At 40.1% G+C, this 6,705-nt stretch overlaps 2 pseudogenes; both read right to left on the reverse strand.

Annotated features, from left to right (window-relative positions):
• Window positions 1-1,718: 1,718 nt before the first annotated feature.
• LOC104857982 lies at window positions 1,719-2,036 on the reverse strand (annotated as a pseudogene).
• A 3,470-nt stretch (window positions 2,037-5,506) lies between these two features.
• Window positions 5,507-6,705, reverse strand: part of LOC104858004 — a 2,153-nt pseudogene continuing 954 nt past the window's right edge.

Genomic DNA, 6,705 nt, shown 5'->3' on the forward strand with positions numbered 1-6,705 from the left:
TTTAGATTGAATGTAACTTTGATTTTCCTTGCTTTTGATTAACAAATATTTAAAGAACAGAATAGAAAAATGGGAAGCACCTAAGAGTCTACTGAAGTAAAAAAGGAGCAAAGTGATAATTCTTTTTTTCTCAATTGCCAGTTTTACACATTTCTCAGTCACAGAGTTGATACATAGGCGGACCAGATGCCATCGGCATCACATGTTTTGTCTTGTCTCTCAGTAGGTCATTTCCATGGTCTTTTCTGGGTCTGTACTTAGTGTTCCTTGCTTCCAACTGCACACTCCTAGAGAGCTGTGTTAGATTGTGCCACAACAACTTGGTGAATGTGGGAACTGTATTTCCCAGAATTCTCTCCTTTGTGTAATTTGAGTTCAGTGTTGTCTAAAGAATTTGGGTGAGATTTGAGAAGTCAAAGTGAAGGAGATGCTATGCGACTCAGGAGTTTATCACAGTCAAAAATATCAGATGGACAGAAGCAGGTGGTTGAGGGAGGGCAGCTGGTTTGCGTGCCCTTGCTCGGCACCCTATTTGTCGTCCAAGCTGTTGGCCCTGATTATCAACAGCAGTCCCAAGCCTAGCTGTGCATCCAACCGCCAAGGGTATGAATAACTTAGAGGCAACAGTTTCTCCTAGACGTCTCTACACGTCTCCCTTTCACGTACCTACTTTCAGCTGGATGTGTATTTTGTTGTTCAGAAGTCCCTGCAAGCCTGGACTTGTCCACTTGTCCCAGTGCTTTGGGAAGACTTCTGTAGTGATTTTTTTTGATTTTTCAACTTCTGTGTCCAGATCTTCATTTCTTAAGTGTCTTCCACTTTTATGCCTCATTCCTATGATAAAGTTTAGCAAATGTCTAATTTTTCTAATAGATCTCTATGTTCATAATAGCCTTGCTCTCTTTCTCTGCCAACTCTGACTGATACTGTATTGCTGTTGGATATGGTTCTAGAGGAATAGATCTTGAAGGATGAGAATCTGAACTGCTTTTCTGATCTGGCTAAACTTAAAGCCATCAGTGATTCTGTTGCCACAGGTAAATAAGATAATAGTTAGTAGTCAAGGAAATATAATGGCAAAATAAGTAGTCATCACCTGTGGTTTACTGGCATGATTTATTTACAGAAAACAAGGCTCTGCCTGATCAAGAAGATGTTACCATAGAGTATTTAAGTGTGAACAAAGACTTGTGGTATATAGACTGAGTTTTTTAAGTCCACTAGAATATATAGAGAAGAAAAACAGTGAAATCACAGGTTACATCCCCAGCCCAAGATCCAAATAAAGAACCAGAGAGTTTCTGTGACTTCCCCCAAATAAATTTTTCTTTCATTGCCTGAACACTGAAATTTCTGAAAACCTTCAGGTTGTTGCACTACAACATGAGTTTTCTCCATCAGTATCCTAACCTTATCTTGAGAGACTGTGAGGCTCTTAAATGAGGACCCTGAAAATTAGGCTGGGAACATGTTGAGAACATCTATGAAGGTAAGAATTTTTTTTTTTTTTTTTTTAGATAGGGTCTTGCTATATAGTTCAGGCTGGCCTGGCCTTGAACTCACTAAGTAGCCAGGCTGGCCTTGAACTCACGCCTCAGCCTCCCAAGAGCTGGCCTTACAGGCCTGCACCACCATACCTGCTTGAAGGTGAGAATATTAAAGCTAAAAATTATTTTTTTTCTTTCTGCAAAGGTATATTCTGCACAGAGGAGAGGGGCTTACTCCTTCTTGGCAGCTGCTTTCTTCATGGCAGCCTGAACGTGGCTCGGCTCCTTGTACTTCCTCTTGACTCAGATGTACATCTCACCTTTTTGTTGATGAACCTGAGGGCCCGTTTGTCCTTGGAGACCTTGAGCAGCTCCTTGTGGCACCTCTCATAGGGGGCAGAAGCTGCACACCTCCTGCGCCATGTCCCGCCTGAACTTCATGTGCTGGATGAGGTACTTGTGGCTGCAGCTGTGCCTCGGTTTGCTCACATTCTTGGTCACCTTGTGGCCCTTATTGAGATCCATGGCCATGGGGTAGTGAAGAGGCATGGCTGCTGCTCTTCCAAGGCTGTTACAGTGGAAGCTAAAGCCAAAAATTCTGTTCAATCTCTTTACTTGGAGAAATAGGCTTTCCTCCTGTATTAGTTACATTCCCGTTACTGAGGAAAAATATTTGATTTAATTTAAAGGAGAAGTTTATTTTGGCTTTATTCAAGGATCTAGTCCATGGTTGGATGAACCCAAGGCAGAAACAGCATGCTGGAAGGGTCTGGTGGAGGATTGCTGTTCAACCTATGGCAACCAAGTAGCAGAAAGAGAAGAGGGGCCAAGAACAAAAATGTATGCCCTCAGTGATCCACTTCTTCCTACCAGAGCCCACCTCCTAAAGTACATTTAGCTATGAACTCGTCAATGGATTAATCTAATCATCTTCCAACAACTGCTGAACATAGACTTTTAGAGGACATTTTAGATTTAAACCATAACATTCTATCCCTGACCCCCAAACTTTGTAACTACCTGCTTATGCAAAATTTATTTAGTTCATCTCTAAGATGAACTAAGATCAAATTCTTAACAGTTCCAGAAATGCTGAGAGGTCCAAGTCCGAAATCTCCCCTGAGACTTAAGTCAAATTCTTAGCTGTGAGTCCCTGTAAAAAATAAAAAAAGAAAGCTAAATACCTTCAACTTACAATGGCAAAGGGTGAACATGTCCATGTCAAGGGAGGGATAGAAAATAGAGAGGAACTGCATTAAAATGAGACTGAAACACAGTAGAGAAAACATTAATCCTGGAGTTCCACGTTCAGCACTGAGGAGATTGTGCTGAGGGGTGAGCACTGAAAGGCCTGGGCACCCCTGCCCCTGTAGTGTTGCTGGCTGCAGCCCACATGGCTTTTTTTCTGGGCTGGCTCTGGTCTCTCTCTCTCTGTGGCTTTCCTTGGCACAGGTTTCATGGTTTTGATATCCCCATCATAGGTTTAGCTTTACACTAAGAGCTTTAAGCAACACACTTTCCAGGAATCCTGGCAGGGACTGTTCTCTTGTCACATTTCTGCCTGGCTTCCCATGACTTTTATTGAAATCTTGGGTGGAACCCTCCATGACCCTATAACTTGCACTCTGTATATCTAAAAGCTAGCACCATGTGGATGACTCCAAGGTCTGCTATTAGCTTGAGCAGTAGTTTGGCTCCCTTAGCCACTGCTATAGCAGATTCTGGGTGCCCAGATGACTGAATTTGGGGATACACATCTACACAGCCCAAATGAGTCTTCCCTGGAGAAGACTTCTCACATTCTCAGCACATTCTTTACCACTGAGCTAGAGCCCCAAGCAGTGCAACATTTTAAAAACGAATTCATAAAGTTTTAGTAATTTTCCCTGAAAATAAATGAGAAGATGTGCATGTAAATGGTCAGGGTGAATTTCTTGATATGGTTACACTGAATGGAGATTCTGGATTTAGTGTTTAGCTTGAATAACTGGAAGTGTCTATAACAGTTTACTTTGCTGGTTGGCTCTGCGCAAATGACACATGGGTCTTGAAAAACCATCATATATCACTGTAAACTCATCAGTAGTGACATCACTTGAAGCTGCTCTTTCAAAAATCTATTAACATGGGGGCTGGAAATTTAGCTCAGTGGTTCCACTGCCTTCCTCGCAAGTGCAAGGTCCCGAGTTCATTTCCCAGTACCAAAAAAAAAAAAAAATCTATTAATACAATTTTTAATCCCTCTTTATAGGTGGTATCTCTACTTAATGAGATGTAGAGCTTGAAGATCTGCAGACAAAGAATTCAAGATATAGTTTGTGAGAAGTTCCTACCTTTTAAGAGGAGAAGCATATGCAGAACATGAAGTTGGAAAAAGAGTGAGGGAAGAGAGAAAAGGCAACAAAGCAAAGAAAAAAGGGAAGGAGAGAGGGAGGAAGGAAGAGGAAAGAGCACCTTGGTTTGATGGGAATGTCCCAGTACCCTTTCCCGTAGAGCTATCCCTCCCTGGAGCAGGAAGAGTACAAAGGACAGGGGTATTTCAGCATCAGGGACAGTGGGCTGCCAGACAAGCATGAAGGTATCTGAGCGGGGAGAGCTTCTCACATGAGATTATGGGAAGTAATGTTCAGAGGCGAATGGAAGAGCCAAAGCCGCAAACCAAGAGTAGCATTTGTTATAAATTCTAGAAACATTAAAAAAAATTCATAGACCAATTTATTTAGAATTACAAATATTAAGAATAAAAGATTTATGCATTTCTTATTAGCATAAAAGTTTAGCTAAAAAATAAACTCTGCACTAAAGTTTTTCAGTGGCACAATATCAACAAAGAATATAGAAGCATTTTTAAACTATACAAAAAATTCAAATTTGGAAAATAATCTTATTTCAGTTTTATTATACATTAACATATAAAAAGTCTCATTTTATGAGACATCTAAAAGGATCAAAACCATACCTACAGCTATATCTTAAACTCCAAATTTGAAAACAATTTATTATATTTTGACTATAATATTCTCTATTAAAACAGAAAATTCAAAATACATACTCTTTACAAGATTAATATTTTAGCAGGTTTTCCTTAAAAAAAAAGGTAAAACAAATAAAACCCCAAAAAACAAATATTTTTCTGCAATTCATAACATTATTTTGCTTTTCTCATAAAACTTTTTTATTTTATAAATCGTGTATTGTTGGACTGTAACCAGTAATCTGGTTTAACTTGTGCAGATAAAAAATATGAAAATAGTGTGTTATCAGTCATGTTTAAAAATAAATCTCATAACAGTGGCACTTTTTGTCCTGAACTGATGGGAGAGATACGCCAAGTCTACCTGCAGAGTTCAGCACTACGCAGTAATGGTTTTTTCCTGCTCCTTCATTTTTGTTCAACAGACCAACAACAAATGCTATGATAAATCAAAATATTTATTATTATAAAAAGATCTATAGAACCATGTTCTGTTGCAAGTATATACCACATGTATTCTAAAGTCTGTATTTCCATTCATACTCCAGTGGCTTCCTTAAACTAGAGCTCCCCACGCCACCTGACTTCATCTCCCAAAGACTGAGGTGGTGATCAGCTAACTCCACCAGAGTGGTCCTTTTCCGGGTGAAATTTCCGCCTTCGCCACTATGCATAAGAGGATATGTTTCTTCATGTTCTCTGTGGCAGCAGTTGTCTCCAAGGGCTGGGTTGAATTCATGCACATTTCAAAAAAAAAAAAAAGGCAAACATTCTTCCATGAAATCATATTATAGCCCATTTCAGTTTAAAAATACCTGCTCATAAACATACGAACATAAGCAATCCTACTGCATATGTATAACAGAAGAAAAGTAAATATATGCTAGTCAGCAATGCTGGTTTAAGAAGCAGTGCAGTATAGTAAAATGCCTTATTTAGAGATTTAAATTTCCCTTATTTTTCAGCAGTGAGGCTTTTTGGTGTTGGGAGCCTATACAAAGGAAAAGAACTTCTCCAAACCAGTGTGCCACGCAATTGGAACGGTTCAGTCTGTGCTCACTCTGTTGGTGTGATTCGTTGTGAAGGCATGTAAGTTTCCCATCTGGCTCAAGCCACTCTGAATATGTGCAGCGTGGGTTTCTACATTATTCTGAAAGCAACTGATATTAGAAGCATCTATTGTACTCCTGATATCATTTAATGAGTCTGTAAATGATTTGAACTCAAAGGGATTCAGGTCTCCTCCCTCTGCAAGACACTTAATTTGTAATAAGATAGCTGTAAGCCTGGAGATCAAATCTGTGAGGTTTTCATTTTCAACACAGGGCTGTCTGGCTGAGGGGTTGGCGAGCAGGCTGATCTCCTGCACCTCCTCCTCACAGCTCTGGTGCAGGTCTGTGCGCTCACCCGCCCGCTTCAGCCCCTGATCTGGAGCAAGCTCATAACAGTAAAGTTGAACTTTATGCAAAACTTTGTTCAGGTCCTTATTCGGTTGTTCAAGCTCTAGAACAATTGTTGCATGTCTCCGCTGAGATTCAGTGCCAATGGACATGGAATATGATTTCAGTTTTTCTGCTTTTATGTTCATTTCCCTTAATTTCTTGAGATGTTCCTTGTTAATCATGAGAATTTTTGATAATTTAGTCACTTGAATAAGGAATTCTACTGGAAAACCACCCAGTGTTTCAGTGTCAGAGCCAGAAATTTTACTTCTCCAAGGTGATTGTCCCAGTAAAGGATCACTGTTTGCAACTGGTGACTGGAGAGGAGGAGTACAATGTAACCGTGGTGGGGTCCTGAAAATCCAGACAGCTGCTGTTTCTGTCAAAGACAGCGATCGGCGTGGTTTCAAGAAGCTCATTACGAAGAACTTCGTAGTCAGGGATGGTATGAGTCCTAAGCCTTGTCCCATCAAAAGTCACTCTATAAGCAGCATTAAGAGTATCCATGGCATCTAATTGTCCTGTGAACAGACCGTCATGAACACCACACAGTCGTGCTGTAACTTTGTTCCAATAACCAAGGGCAAAGGAATTTCATCTGGGAGATCTTTGAATTGCGAAGCATCTGCAACTTGCCTTTGTTGTGAGAGCCTTATTTTCTGCCGTTTCTCTTTTAATGCTGATCTCTCTTCCTCAAAAAATTCAAAAGAACATCTCAAGAAATTAAGGGAAATGAACATAAAAGCAGAAAAACTGAAATCATATTCCATGTCCATTGGCATTGAATCTCAGCGGAGAGACA

Source organism: Fukomys damarensis, unplaced genomic scaffold (genome assembly GCF_012274545.1).
Source record: "Fukomys damarensis isolate Sample0158 unplaced genomic scaffold, DMR_v1.0_HiC HiC_scaffold_16, whole genome shotgun sequence".
Taxonomy (NCBI): Eukaryota; Metazoa; Chordata; class Mammalia; order Rodentia; family Bathyergidae; genus Fukomys; species Fukomys damarensis.